This window comes from Ambystoma mexicanum, chromosome 10, assembly GCF_040938575.1.
Source record: "Ambystoma mexicanum isolate Mex_15411 chromosome 10, UKY_AmexF1_1, whole genome shotgun sequence".
NCBI lineage: Eukaryota > Metazoa > Chordata > Amphibia > Caudata > Ambystomatidae > Ambystoma > Ambystoma mexicanum.
In genome coordinates, this window is record NC_090932.1 from 614,953,301 (window position 1) to 614,970,012 (window position 16,712).

Below are 16,712 nucleotides of genomic sequence, written 5' to 3' on the forward strand. Positions count from 1 at the left end.
TAATCAAAAAACACAGCTGCACCTGCTACAACTACGCAGACGACACTCAAATAATTTACAAAATCAATGACAGTGAAGAACAAAACTCAACCCTTACCAACTGCCTCACAGAAATAAACCATTGGATGAGCCTTAAACTCAGTCTGGACAAAACATAAATCATGATCGCTCCCAATGACCGGTCGATCCATCACCACATTCCATGGCCTACCCAACTGGCAAACCCATCAGAACCATAAAAAGTGGTCAAAAATCTTTGAATATTAATTGACAACGAAAACACACGCAGTAGTTAAGAAATGCTTCTTCCACTTACACACAATGAACAGGATACTCCCCTTCTTCACCTTTCAACACAAAACACTCGCCATCATCCCTCTCGTCATGTTAAAAATAGACTACACCAATAGCATTTATCTCAGAAGGACAGAATACCTTATGAAAATCTACAATGAATACAGAACACAGCAGCAATACTGCTCTTCAAACTCACTAAGAGAGAACACATCACAACCGCACTGAGAACACTACATTGGCTACTGGTAAATAAAAATGCATTTTCTTCAAAACACTTTGCAAAACACACAATGGCAATGGTGGAATTCATACATTAAAAATAGCCATCTACAAACCAAAACAAACATTAAGATCCAGCAATTACATTCACCTCAAACTAAAACAATACGCAAAGCACACAATTGGGGGATCAGCATTCTGACTTCGGAACTGGCTTCCATAGGAAATACGAACAACAGAAGATCAATTAACATTCAGAAAACAATTAACCAAGCTAAAGCGGAAACTCCAGCGAAGGAAAACTGCCAAGGCAATACAATAAAATCACTGAAAACCTGAACACTTGAAACAGGAACGCCCAACTAAATATAGCATCCAACTGCAAAACACCATAGAATAATGTGAACCCAACAGATCAAACCTAACTTGCAGAAAAAGAGACGACCGTCGACTAACCCTTCTAGAAACTCTAATAGTCTGCATACCAATCCCTCAAAAACTGAACAAACCAGACATATATCACTGCCGCAAAAAAACTAAAACCACTGGAAACTACTGACACTCCACAAAACCCAAAAGGACACTAAATCAAATGCACATAAACTACCCATATACAACCTTGCAGATAACACCACACAACGGCAACCAACTAAAAAACAAACCAGCACACAGTGACTGTTTTTTCCAAACTGAAGCTGCCAACAGCTTATCAAACTTCTTGCGCTTTTCCCTCTCAATCTTACTAACTAACCCCTCCCAAACCTCTTCCTTTTTGGATCCGACAGAGCACTTGGGGACCATGAAAATGGCAGTGGTGTGCGGTATAAATCATAATAACATAACATAACATTATGAGACTTAGTAAGTAGTTGCAGTGGCGCTTTAGCGCTTTCTCTCACGATTCCACTACAACCAGATTTAACTCGTAAGAGACCATTTATGAGTAGAAGAAAATTACTTTTGCATTGTATAATTGCTCTAAAAAAGGTCCAGACTCTCTACCCTATCGTATTTTATATATATCTGGTAAAAACGTTTTTTTCAAATGCACTGCCGGACCACATTCTCTCAAAAGTGTGTTGAGGGAAATCCCCCACTACCACACACCACACATACACATACACACAAACATATACATGCGTGTAAGCATGTGTATGGACACACACACACGCTAGCTTATTTGCTACACTCTCTGGTTCAATAACACAGGTTTACTCCTCCCTCTAAGATTTTATTCATACAGATGCTACTGGCCAGCATCTCCATCCTGACAATTGTTCCAGCACCTGGGCACAATGAGTTTAAACCAGAGTGTCGGGCATAATTTCAGTGTCAACATAACTGAGAGGATGGCCGCCCTGGCTAACCAATGGGAGATGAGCACATTCATTTTGTAGTATTTGTGCATTGGCAGAGAGTGAATGCTATAAATAGGGTATCAACTGAATCGGTGCCCCCGTACACACTCACCATTACACAAAACCTGCATTTTTCACTTTATGATTTAACAACACTAAGCTACATTAAATCTATCACGCTGTTTTCAGGTTGGTTTGCGTGTGGGCGATCACTCCTCTACGACCCCCCGCCCACCCCCGCTCCTAGTTCTATCGCCATAGCACAGAAGTGTGCCATTGCATCCACCATTTTGTCAAGAAATACTGTGAGGTCAACCCTACAGCAGCAGTAAGGACACGTTCGCCACGTTACAATCTATGTTTGTGCTGGATAAACGACGTCTGCAGGCAGCATGTGCACTCACATTTTTTTCACCCGATGTGGCACTGCTCTTAGAGTGAAGCTGAACAAAGACACCCCCCTACTGTGTCCAATGAAACAAGCAAGCAAATGTGCTTTACACAACCAAGAATCTGGCAGGCATTTTGAGGTCATCCAGAAAGCATATGCTAATTATTTAGCACTCTATTATTCAAAGTCTCCAGAACACCCACAGTTGCTTCCAATTAAAAATACTCTGCAGAGGAAGTTCCAAGTTAGAGCACAGTAATGAAAACCTACCATAAACTTGAAAGTGAATGCCTTCGCTTTAGGCATATTACCAGCTGTTCCTGCGGCAAGTTTGGAAAATAGAGCATCAGAATGGAAATCACATTTTGCGGTCACCTGGAGTTAAATCATCAGCTACAGCTTTCAAAAAAGCCCTAAATTTAACCTCATTCAACTGGCGGCAGTTCCTCCCCCACTGGGTTTTCAAAAAGGCATTCAATTTCACTTGAAAGAGGTTAAGAGGAAGCAGTGCACAGATGGATCAAAATGGATAACAATTCACTCTTGTGGGAACCGGATCATGGCATGTGTTGCGCTGCTCGTTGCAAAGACAGTTTGTCTGAAGCGAAAGAGTGTCTACTATAACTAAACAGACGTGCAAACAAGCATCGTCAAATTTCCTGTTTTATGAAAATGCTCCCCGTGTTGCAAGTATTTCCATTATGGATCCAGATTAGAGAAACTTTGTATGTTGTAAGTGTAAAGTTGCATGGTATTAGCACTAGGGCAAAGTTTGCCCTATTTCTAAACACACTGGGACAGATTAGAAAACCATTGCATCATGACAAGTGCAGTTTGGAATGGAATAAGCGTCAGGGCAAAAAATTGCCTAGTGCAAAAAAGATAACATTTTGATGCATTTGTTCACAAGAGCAAAGAATACGCTCGTGCGAATGGCAGTAGGGTAAACTTTGCCCTGGCGCAAAAATGCAGTGAAAATGTATCTTTCTTGCACTAGGGCAATTTTTGCCATGGTAGTTATAACATGCCAAACTGCACTTGTTGGATCTCAGAACACTCCAGAGAAAGTAAGAATAATATACAATTCTTTGCTATAAAGCACATCAGAATAGACGCAAGACTGGGAGACCGAGAGAAAATCCTACACCAAGAAGAAGCCAAGATAATTAGGACCATCAGATAATGAAATGCATTATTTTTTATGATAGCCACTGGAACGCCGGACCTTATAGCTGAATATGTTCATCGTGTAAAACATAAATAAGATGTATATGACAAGACACTTAATGCATGATTTATCTGTAATGTTAACTATCTAACAATGGGGACAACATGTTAGTGCAAATGTAAATACAAGGAAGAAACCATACACAACCGTTAATATCTAGAAAGAACGCCCAACAGCCACTTCAGATTTTATCTGGCTGTCTGATTATAACCTGAAATCAAATTTTGGCTTCTCAGCAGATTGTTCTTCACAATCTCGGATGTATATTGGAAGCCATTCAGGCTCTAAATATTTGTTTTCTTCTATTTTACATGCTTATTCACAAGTAGGTATTACACTTAGCAAAGTTAATTCATGATGTCTCATGACTAAACATCATGAAATTTGACTTTGACCTTTTAAACTGCAAATATTAACCTTAGAACTCAGATTGTCTTTCAACAATTTTTGAAAATAGGCTCATGGTCCTGTTCTTGAAGTATGGGCAGTTGATTATGTTTGGCCTTCAGTGTCAACACTAATATAGGTTGCAATAATGGGATCCTGATCCCTTTAATCTTAATGGATAGCGCCTACGGGGCCTGTAACTGAGTGATTTGATACGTTGCCAGCCGCGGATGAATAATGATGTCTTCATGTTTCCAACACGTGACATGACCGTTATTCAGCGATAGTCATTTCCAAGATAGTGGAGTTTCAAGACACGCATGGAGCACCGCCATCTTCTGAGAACAAGAGACATCCTAAAAAGGTAAGACTAACCTAGACAAGTGTTCATGCTCAGGTTTTTTAATGAGTAACTCCTGAGGAACTAAATTACCTCTTTATTCTTCTTTCAACCCATTAGGATCCTATATATGTTTAACATATGGCAGCATTCTCTAAGGAACACTCTCAAAGGAGACCTAATGAACAAAAGAAACGTATTTTGTTATTTTAAGGTAAATGAGACAGATTTACTATTCCTAACATGATGCATGAATAAGATCAATCAAATAGAATTCTAACGTATATAGTATACGGCGCAAGGACCTTAATTAGGTTTCTCAATATACAGCTACTTGAAAATACCTGCAAGAAGGACCCTACTACTGAAATATGAGCCTAATTGATTGGAACGCAGAAGTAAATCACAGTATGAATGTATTACTCAACAACATCTCACTGTTGCCACTATACACTGGCACTTGACCTCTTTCTTGATGTTGGATTACCTAACAATGCACATTGCAATGTTGCACAATATGCACTCTGTCCAAGGATTAATATTGCTGATGGACATGATAAAACTCTTAACTGAAACCTGTCAATTAATCAGCTGCACTATACAGGCTGACCCAATCTAAACAGATTACATAGGTGTTTAAAAACATAGAACATTTATACCCTCCCTAACACTCACTTCTTCTTTCCCTTCTCCTTTTTCTGCCCCTTCCTACTGATATTTACAGGTGTACTTGTTTTCGGGCAATTGGTAAACTATAAAGGGACTCTGTGATTGCACAAACAAATGTATACATGTACTAATTTGTAACACACTTGACAATGTATTCAAGAATGGATGTTAGAACACAGTAATTGGGACAAAACCAGACCACAGAAAAGTTACCATCATCGTAAATTGTGAATTAACAATTTGTAAGAAACAGAATGATGACAAATCGATTGTGACATATATAACAGGCAACCCTGTTTATAACTTTGGTTTGATTCTGTAAAGCCTTGATAAAGCCTGCTAAACGGAGAAACATTTGCACGTGCCACCATTAGGTTAATGTTGGCTGAAGACAGGTTACTAAAAAGGCCGAACACGACTTGGGACTGGGTCCAGTACCTAAGGATTCTAGTGTGGTAGTTACTAAATCTATTATTTTATATATATATATATATATATATATATATATATATATATATATATATATATATCTTGCTTTTGAATTTCTTTTTCCATTCACGCAGAATGCCAACCAACTAATTTGTATTTATCTTATATTTTAACTGACTAAAGTGAATATCAGTCCAAGTTAGGTTACAGTATCCTGGCTGGATACCTACATAATCCATAGACTTAAACAGATCCAATTGATTCTAGAGTGGCACACAGGCACATTATTCACTTTTCCCCCTCAAACCTAAATGCAAAATATGTCTGACTAACACAGTTGGGCTAAATGCAAGGCAAGGCTTCCTTACACACATAGGCTAAATGCAAAGTATTTCAACCTTACACAATTAGGCTAAATGCAAAATATGGCTGACTAACACAGTTGGGATAAATGCAAGGTATGGCTTCCTTTCACAAATAGGCTAAATGCAAAATATGGCAGACTGACAAACTTTTCAGGTTTAAAGACAATATGTGTGTCCGGAACATAGTTACAACAGGTCAGTATAAAGGATTGCTTAACACCAGGAATATAAATGTGTTACAAGTTAAAAATAATGGAGAGGAGAAATGGTGGTTGATTGGGGACATCTGTAAGGTATAAGTCAGAGGAGAGAAAAGGAGCAAGAGAGGTATTTTTACTTTGATCAGAGAAGTAACAGGAGATCTAATTAAGTGCTCAATCCCTACATGTCTATCGTATGACCAGTCAATGGATGCACCAGCATCATTAGCTAGGTATTTATATGTTATGCTCATAGCATCTTATCATGGGGAAAGTGATATACCCATGCACTTGCCACATGCTGGCCTTTCACTTACTTATTGTTATCATCTTTTCACATGTACTGCACTGTCCCTGCCCCCTTCCCACGCACTTGCGTGATCTGAATGACACCTGGCCTAGTAGGATCGTTGTCCGTCCTCCCTTTGTTCCCCCTCCCTTGCCTCGTCGCGCCTTGAAACACTTGTGTATAGGCGCGTTATAAATGCCATATCATATCATATTGATATACCAGGCTTGGAAAAAATATTCATAGTTTCTCACTTCACCTGCAGGAATTACTAACACATGCCCAGGGACTCACATTCTAGATTTTGACATTAAATGCCCAGACTATTTGTCATGCATTGTCAAAACTTGAAATTTGCTCCCATTGTTTTTGCATAATACCGTGATATGCCGGGGTCCACACATCATACTGCAGGTATTGCTGCTAGGATACATAAGATGTTGCCATCATAGATGCAGGTGTTCAAATAATATTCCAGAGATTTACAAAATATGCCCATGTAGTCACACCATTTGCAGGTTAACACAATGATAGGTTCAGATGACCACATCATAATCAAAGTATTGGCAACATATCTCAAGTATTTGCTTTGTATTTTGGTCATCATAGCACTTCACTTGCCTGCACCATTTCTTCTCAATTCAGTTACTTTACAGTGTTTGCTCACCCTTTTCAGTGGTTCAGGCGCTTCAAATTACACAGTCATTTTTCGTCTGTATTCTCATTTACTGTATCTTAATTTGTCATTGTTGTTCGCCATAAACACAAGTGAGACTCCAATGTCGACCTATATTTTCTTTTTTTAATATATCTGTATGCAGGTCCCATACTGGAGGGAAGATTAACCCATTTTACCAACCGCCTCCATGTTAACTTCATTTGTTTTGCTCTCTGCACTCACCTGACCATATGTAGAGAGTGTTGGCGTACATTAATTAAACAATGCATCTGTCAAGTATTTGTATTAGATCTAGGTCATCTTTACACCTCAATTGCTTGAAGCATTTTTCTGGATTTCTGGTTTGAGGCATTAGATCGTTGCCAGTGTGTTTTAACTCGTTCTATAGTTCAGGGATTACAATTTACTGAGCAATTTGTCCTCTAAGGGCTAATTTTCTGTATCTTAATATGTTACTGTGTGTTGTTCACCAATAACAAACGTTAGGCAACTATGACTACCCATTATTTAATTTGTTTACATATGCAGGTCCTTAACTCGGAGAACATTTAACCCATATCACAAATCCCCCCCCATTTTCTCACCATCAGTTTGTTTGCCCCCTGCCTCACATTACCATCTGCATGACGTAGAGAGTTTTGCTGTACATTTACCAAACCATGATAAAATGGAAAGAACATGATGCATACTAATCGAGACATAATAAGTGTGGCAGCCACAATTTCATTGATTGTGTAACCATGAATAAAACAATCATGGCAATCAGGAAAAGATTTAGGCCTGATTCAAAGATTTGTTGCGTACTGAAAAGTGACTTTGTGCACATTTCAGCACGCACAACTTCTTTTGCCGATTCATGAATCAGACTTTGTGTGACTTTTGGAGACTTTGCATGGGTCCGTCATGACAATGCGTGAAGTCGAGCGCTTTGTGTGACACTCCAGGCAAAGTGTGGGACGGGCCTGAGCTAAGAAACAAATAGGGAGTGGAATATGCATATTCCCCGTTCCTCCTGTAAAATGAGGAGTCTGCATGCTTGAATAGATTCAGGTTCCAGGCCTGACATTCCTTGTGGTCTCAGTGGGCCTCATTATGGGTCTGGCGGTAACCCTGCCGGTGATACTGGCGGGTTGCCGGACCCGAAATAAATTATCGGCGCCTCGCTTGCCAGTAACACCGGGGAATTACAACCCCAGCGGCCGGGAAATCGGGCGCTGGTAATTCTGTTAATCCCCATTCCCATAGATCCCATAGGACACTATGGGAGTGGGGAACCACGGAAACACCGGCACTGTTAATTACGGTGCCAGTGCTTCTGTTACGTCTTGCCTACTGTGTTTGCTGTGTCCAGCAGGGTCTGCCCTGTCGGGCACAGCGGCTCCGCCAGGCAAACCCATAGTGTGCGGATCTGGAAACAATAGTGCCAATAGGCTTACTGGCATTGTTGTTTCCGAACCGGCACACTTGTAATGAGGCCCAGTGTAATTTAATTAAATTGCCCAGGGTGGCTTCTTGTAAAAGCTGCCTTGAGTAAAAGCAAACAACTGCAGTAAACATTTAAGCATGAGAGGAAATGTCACTGTATAACACAATGATAATTCAAATTGTCAGTCTCAGAATGAAATGGGGCTTATTACCTTCTGGGGAGTACCAATACAATCCCCTACCTATGGTAGCTGCAGTCTACCACAAAACATAAACTTACACACATGTGAAACACCTAACACAGACACGAACTCTCACATAGGGCAAACAGCCTAATTGTACGTAGACTGCCCTAAGCAACACAACCAGGTGACCCTACACCCATCACTCTGTCTGTGATGAGTGCCTTTTACAAGACTCGGTTCCTCAAACCATGTGAACAGCGTCTCAGAGATGAGACTTGACAAAACACCCTCCCACGTGAAGTCAAGCGTTCAGCTTTCTGCATAGTAGCCGCAGCTAAACAGCGGCAGGGTCTGCTGAATAGATTCTCTCAAAATGATCTGGGATTCGACCCACCATAGAAAATTAAGTTAGGGAGATTGAGACTCCAGTTGCGAGGTAGAAGAAAAAGGGGAGAATACCCCCTGACCAAACTAAACATGAAATGCATTATTGGCGCGGCGATGTCTTTGCTTTTTTCTCTTTTCCGAAACCCCCACACGGAGAACGGCCAAATGAGCATGAGGATCTTATGCTCGTGAGCAAGTCTTACCAAGAAAGGTACCCCACACGCTGTAGGTTATCTAAATTCTATCTATAATGCTGTGAGGCTTGATTACAGGCCCGTTAAAGCCTAGCAGCCGTGCTGGCTCATGGCCCTCTACACAGACAGACACGGAGAGAACAGGCGAACGAGTTACCATAAAAATAAAAGGCTGTATGCGAGTGAGCAAGAAACCCAATACACATATGGTCCCCCTCACAGTAAGTAGACCGGATACAAAGATTTTAATAACACCCCTTGTTACTGTACGTGCTCACAGCTGTGTCAGTTAAGGGATTACATTTTCGTTCAGCTTACTTAGTATCCAGGCGGAAAATACCACTGTTTACATCCATAGAACAAACACGCACTTGGTGTGAGTTGGCAACTTCCACATCAACCCGCCTCTCAAGTAAATAAAACCTCCCCACTCCTACCTTTCTGCAGAACAGGAGCACAGGGAAAGGAAGGTCAAAACAGTCCGTGAGCTGTGACCTTCCTCAGAAAATACAGAACGAGTTGTAGCCGGAAAAGGAGATTCACCTGAAAACAGGCCAGAGATGCCTTTCACTTGAGGAGTATTCCCCACCAGAGTGCAACACACAGCACCCTCCAGCTTCCTCTCGGTTCCTCTATCTCTTGTCTCTCCCTCTCTTCCTTTTGTTTCTTTCCATGCATATATCAAAACCTCTGAGGAGGGGGGACAGTAGGTCAGCAGCTCCGATTCCTCCTCAGGGACGCCTATGCTCCCCCTGCTGGTGGACGCAACCACTGTCCGCTATTTCACAAATACCGGACACTCACTCCCAGATCATGCTAAAAGGAAAGGGCAGGTGTCTTCATTATATAAACGAAATGAAATAACCCAGACTAAACATAGAATACACAATTCTTACACAGATATCACACTGGTATCAATGACAGCTACAATATAAATGTATATTCTGGTATCAATGACAGCTACAATATAAATGTATATTCTACATTTTTCGACAATCACGTTTTTCATCGCTGAAGAAGGAGGTTAACCCGAGGGTATAAATAACAAATCAAACCTTCACTTTAAGTGCTGCAGTATCCTATGTAGAGTTTTAAAACCACAAACGACCAGAAGGTGACACATGGATACCACACAGCCACCTCCCAGGACATAGGCCATGTGACAGAAGTGTACATGGTAACAAAAATGCATTGGCCATGGATGACTGCAGCCAACTGTCCTACAACACATATATGGGCAGGTCAACTATTATTGTCTACACATGAGATACAAAGAAATGCCACTCATCAAATGTTTACATATAGGAGTCCATGCCTCCCATCTGCTCATTGCTAATGAATGCACTTGTAGCCTGTTCAAATGGATTCTGCTGCTCCTCCTCTGCTGGCTCCTCTCCAGTGGCCTCGGCAGAAGCCATGTTGTCACTGAGCTTCGTGTGAGGTTGTTCATCCATTTCTGGACCTCTTTAGCAGTGCGGTTCTCCATCCCACAGGCATTGATGAGGAACTTGGCATGCTGTCACTGTTCCTTTCGCTGGGCAGGAGTGTGGGTGCTACCAGCAAAGGGGTACATCTCTAAATGGTGATCCGTTATGCAATTTAAGAGGATTTTCATCAGTGACGCGTTTCTTCCTCAGCGAACCCTTCTCCTGTACATGATCTTGGGGTGTAGCCTCTTCTGGCTCTGCAGGGTGTACCCTCTTGGACCTAGTGGCCCTGCTGGTAGCGCTGCTGGTTCACCTCCCTGCCTCCAACCATGTCCACCTAAAGGTTCCTAATCACCTGTGGGCTGATGCACAGCGCATCCTCCTGGGGCTGGGGTACTTGTGTCCTCACCACGTCCCCATCTTCTGCCTTTCCATTTTGGGGCTTTCCCACTCATGGTTCAGGCAAAATGTATGAATGGAAAGCACACTCAAATACGTGTCACCAAAATAATAGGATAGGGAACAGTCTAAGGCATGGACTACATAGATGAGTGGTCCAGCAAGGCTCCAAGGCACCCCAAAAGCAATATAAAGTTGTACGCAATATGCAGAGGCACCAAAATTAAAGAAATTGTGGACGCAATACCCGGAAAGCTTCCAAAAATAAAAAAAGTGGTATGTGATACACAGTGGCACCGCTAAAGACAAAAAATGAATACACGATACTCGGAAACCTCTACAACAAGCAGAAAAGCAGTATGTGATATGCAGCGGCAACCCAAAAGCCCAAAAATGCATAGACAATACAACAAAAGCTTCCAAAAACCAAAAAAAAACAATATGGGGTTTGCAGAGGCACCCCAAAACAGAGGATATACATGCATGATATACCAAAAAGACAAATGCACACGCATTACTTGAAGGAAACAGCTTGCATCAGGGGAGTTGCTAGTTCTGGAAAAGACCCGGGGCTACGCTGATGTCTGAACTGTTGGGACTGGAGGCTAGCTAGTCTTTTGGCTGTAGCTCCTGAGATTCTATCCGGGGCTACAACCAAAAGATCAGGGGCTATAGCCCCCTTACCCCCCCTAGCAACACCCCTGGCTTGCATGTCAGCACACTCGATCATCTGTCTTTGTACCTTCTCAAGCACAACCGTAAATATCCCCCCTCATTGCTGTGAACTGCGTAAGCCGTGTAGGCATGCTATGTGCAGCGTGTACCACCTAACTCACACGCTAAGGACCTCTGTTGTCTGCTGCCTCAGATGCGAGACACGCACCAAAGTTCCTCCTGCCTCTCTGCCATTGATCTAACCTCCAGAACTCCACCTCTGCTGCTGCCTGATAGTGTGTAAGGGCCTGCTGCCAGCCAGCGCTGCCTTGCAGTACCAGCTGTTCAGCCATTGCTTGATCTCCTGTGTTGGCCATGTGACCACTTCATCTGGTAATCTTTGGACTTCCGCCTCACCATACCACACCCACAACAGCTCATTTCCATGACCTAGCAAAGCCACACCTGCCACAGGGTTTGCCATGTCAGCACCATCTACCTCATTTGGAGAGGGTTGCACCCCCATGTCAGCGAGGCATAGGACTACCAACTTCACCCCCACAAAAGTTGGCATCCTGGTGGTTTGGGCCAGGGTGCCTATGACACCCTATCGCACCCTGCAAAACAGCTAGGTAACGACAGATGTCTACATATTTGGGGAGAGATCACAGCAGCCATCTTTGTGGAGGGGGTGGCAGAGCATTCACTGCAGACTGTGAATAAGCGATGGGAGGAACTCAAGATGCAGAGCCATACGAAGGCGCAGACAGCCCTTGTGACGGAGCTCATCATGGAGGTGCACCATGCAGACTGCTACCAGTTGCACCAAACCAGCTGCAGGTCCTTGAGAGGTACTTCCTGGAACTTCACTCCCAGATCTGTGAGTGGAAATGACACCTGGAAGCTGCTGGTGAGTACCCATGTGGTGCACTGCTCTACAGTGTATGTGTGGCATGCATGATTACAGCTGCCCCATTCTGTATACAGCATGTGTGATGCAGTGAGCCGCAGTGACATGCAGCCTCCTGCCAAGGCTTGGCGTATGTGGTGGCAGACATATGTTTCTGGTACATGCTTTGGTATATGCACTGTTTGTCTTTGGTGACGTGTTGTACTTGTGCACATGCTATGTGAGATCATGGACCAAGTGCAGAGATAGTACGGATGCCAGCTTACGATTTTGTGGCCATGTGAGGGACATGCATGCAGGGCACTTCTATGTGTTGCACATCTGCCAGTGAGTTCATCCACAGACAACCGATGAGAGTGATGCATGTGCATGGGTTTCTGTGAATGTAATGTGCGTGTATTGACTCTCAGGGACGGGGATGTGATGTGACATCCCACTGCATTTGAAGCTAGAGTTACCTTGTGATCATGCCATATGTGTGTGCTGGGCCAGACAGCATAAGAGCTTGGTCCTCAGAAATATGTGCCTGTACATGGAGCATGCTTACAGGTTAAGCTATGAGGGATGCATGTTGCTAACTATAATTGGGTGGACGGGTGCCCAGGTGCACTTTCCATGAGCGTGGCTGCATGTCACTCTTGTGTCACTTTTCCATTGGTATAGTGGCATTGCATGTTTTTGGGAATGTGTGGTCAAACGACAATGTGATGGGATGACATATGCATGTGTCATGACTGTGATTCATCAATGTTCCTACACTTGTTTGTCAGTAGTCATGTAGATTGCATTGGCATACGTGTGGGTGTGCATTGTGTGTGTGTGTCAGTTGCTGGTTGACACGTGCTGCATGATTGTTACTGTTAATGTTGTGTATACCACACATGCATTGACACTGGTGACTGAAGTCAAAGTTCTTTGTCCGATTTTCCACAGTTGCTGCAACTTGTGAAGAGGGCGGGGGCACTGCTGTGGAGCGGAAGGGCAGGGACCGGGCCACCAGACTCAGGCGCACACCCCAGCCAGCCACCATTGACACCACCTCTCCTGAGGATGAATTGGCTGGGGGAGCACCAGTACCATCAGGCGAGACTCCTGGGGGGTAGGTCGCAGAAGGTGATTGTGGTGAGGGACTCCTCCACAGCTGCAGGACAACGTGTGGAGACAGAGGGGCCATTGAGGGTGGAAGATCCAGGGTGATGGAGGCCAACCTATGTGGTCAGGTGGGGGCATCCAGGAGGGTGCTCAGGCTGTACCCCTGGCCCAGAGACATGAGGATATGCAGTCCACTGTGGAGGTTTCTGCACATCCTCCTTTCCCTGGGCCATCTGCTGCAGCAGTGTCCACCTTCGTGGATGCCTCCACCCAGACCAAGGCCCTCCTTGTGACCATGGGAGCCACCCAAGATGTGATGCAGACCCTGTTAACTGGTCTTGTGAGGCAGATGTCATTGATTCATTATTCTGTGTCAGCTACTCGCGAGGAGCTGGCTCAACATCACAAGCCGATGTGCCAATAGCTGGGCCAGCTGGCACCGCTCTTGTGTGGTCTCTGTGCGCTGGCACATTCAATTACCCCCTCCTCCGCTTCCTCCTCTTTGCCCCAGTCATCCTCCAGGAAGCCTTACATGCCACATTCTACCATGGCCCCCTGTGCATCAATCCCACCCACACAGCCAGTATGGTAGTGCTTATGTTCATGCCTCTGATGGAAGTCCCAAGTATGCTATATGCGGTTGTTTCTGTGCCTGTGGAGGCAGTCAATGCAGGGTCAATCAACACTGAAGAGGCAAATCAGGCAGGCCCTGTTTAATGTCTGGCAGGCGGAAAGGAGGCAGCTTCGGAAGCTGGTGGGCTCATTTTCAGAGGCAACTCATGACAGAGGAGCAGTGGGCTAGGGAGGCAGCCATTGCCAGGACCAGGGCAGAGGTGGCAGAGAGGCGGACAATGGGGGAGGTTGCCACCCTGAAGCTGCTTGCAGGGATATGGAGGAGGAAAGGCAGATGATAGAGGGTCTCCAGGCAAGAACAGAGAGGCGGAAGATGAGGAGTGTGAATCTGCCCTGGAGGAAGCATTGAAGGACATTTAAGCCTGTTGCTTGTGTATATAGTTCTTAGTGTTAGGTTTCATTTTTGACTTTCATTTTTCTTTTATCCCTGGACATTTTACCCATCCCTATGTTTTTTTGTTTTGTTGTGTAAATGTTTTAATGCAAGTTTCTGGCTCATAATTACACACTTGTTGCGGTCTCTCTGTCCATGTGCAAATTCACTTTTTCAATGTTTTTTAAATGCATTTTGTCTATGACAGTCATGTTGGTTTGGGCCACACTGTTTATGTGTGGGCTACACTCATCACTTGTGCACTCGTTATTCGCTAGCTGTATCCCTCCCAAGGCATAGCCACTCACACATCTGCAATCACCTATAACCTGCTCTCATATCATGCTGCATTGTCAGATGATTATTTTTTACTTCTGGCTGTACACATTGTTCGTCTCCTTGAGTTGCACACTCTCTGACAGCCTTCACATCACCCAACCACATGCCAGTTCTACTTGTGTCACTTGCAGGGACTTTGCCACCCCTGCCTACCTACCTGGCTACCTATCTTCATTCCATGTGGCAGAGTTCAGCAGGTTAAGGGGGAAGTCTACTGGTAGTGGGCTGCCCAGGGGTTTTGGTCGAGGTCAGGGGGGTGAGGGGAGGGAGGTGTACTTGAAGGGGGCTGCCTGGGGTTGTGGTGGAGGTCAGGGGGGTGAGACGTGTAGGGCGTACTAGCAGGGTGCTGCCTGGGGGTTGTGGTGGAAGCAGTGGGTGAGGGGATGGAGATATACTGGTAGGGGGCTGCCTGGGGGTTGTGGTGGAGGTCTGGGGGGATGGTGGGTGGTGTCACAACTTGAGGGGGCTCGCTGGAGGTTGTGGCAGAGGTCAGGGGGTGAGGGGAGGGAGGTGTACTTGCAGGGTTCTGCCTGGGGGTTGTGGCAAATGTCAGAGGGATGAGGGGAGGAGGGTGTACTAGCAGGGGGCTGCCTTGTGGTTGTGGCAGAGGTCAGGGGGGTGAGGGCAAGGGGGTCTATTGGCAGGGGGCTGGATGGGGGTTGTGGCAGAGGTCAAGGGGGCTGGTGGGTGGTGTCAGAACATGTGGGGGGCTGCCTGTTGGTTGTGGCAGTGGTGAGGGGGGTGAGGGGAGGGAGATGTACTGGCAGAGGAGTGCCTGGGGGTTGTGGAAGAGGTCAAGGGGCACAAAGAAACTTTTGAACACAAGTAGGCGTAAAGTTGTTTTAGGCACCAAGTACTTTGCTGGGACTTGGCACTTTTTCTATCAATCCTTAGGGTTTACAATGTAAGGATTGGAAATATGCATAGAATACCAGCCAGATATACATCCATTATTCAAGCGCAATGTAGCTATATGCAAGCTGCTAACTTAAAGCAAAATGAACGGAACTGTACAAAATAATTGGGAAACAAATTTTACTAATGGTACTCATGAGGTTAGTGGCAGAATTGCATTATTAGGAAAAGTGTGTTCAGGAAATTAACAAAACACAGTGGCATTTGAAAAGCGCATCTATTTGCATGTATCCTTGTTCATTATAAAAGGATTTGAGCAATCCAAGTGTTTCACTGTGGACAATTTCTTAGGGGGTTGGAGTGGTTGCACCCCACATGGTAGAGATTAAGTCTGTCTCCTACCTATGATGGTCAACAGCGGTAAAGAAACACTGAATTATGGTATCATGTCATTCAGGGAAAAACATGGTGTTCTGGAGCGAGGACAGTTGTCTACCCCAAAAGAGGCGTGACAATTTCTAGCCGCAGTGGTCCTGTGTAGAATAAAGGGAAATCCTATGAGGGACACTGTAGTAGACCCTCTTGTGGGTCTCTAAATAAATACACTGAGAGCAATAGTAAGTGATAAGGTGGTCTCTGAAGCAACTTTTTATTAACAATGAACCTTTCTTTTCTTTTCATTAAAAAGGATACGTCTTGACCTTCGAAGAGGACTTCAACCCGATGTGTTACTCCAGTCAACTTAAACAGGAACTATTTCAGGTAAGTCTTTATTTATGATTGGATTCAACTGTCCTTTAAAGACTTTTCTGTTTCTTAAGAATTATATCCCTTTAAACAGTTCAGGGTAGGATCAGGTGTTCGTTTTATTCTTTACTTCAAGGTTACCAAAACACTCTTATTTCTTTACTTTATCAGTCTTATAACTTCTGTTTTCTCCACTTACGCTTGCCAACAAACATGTATCAACTTCGCCTTTTCGTATTTC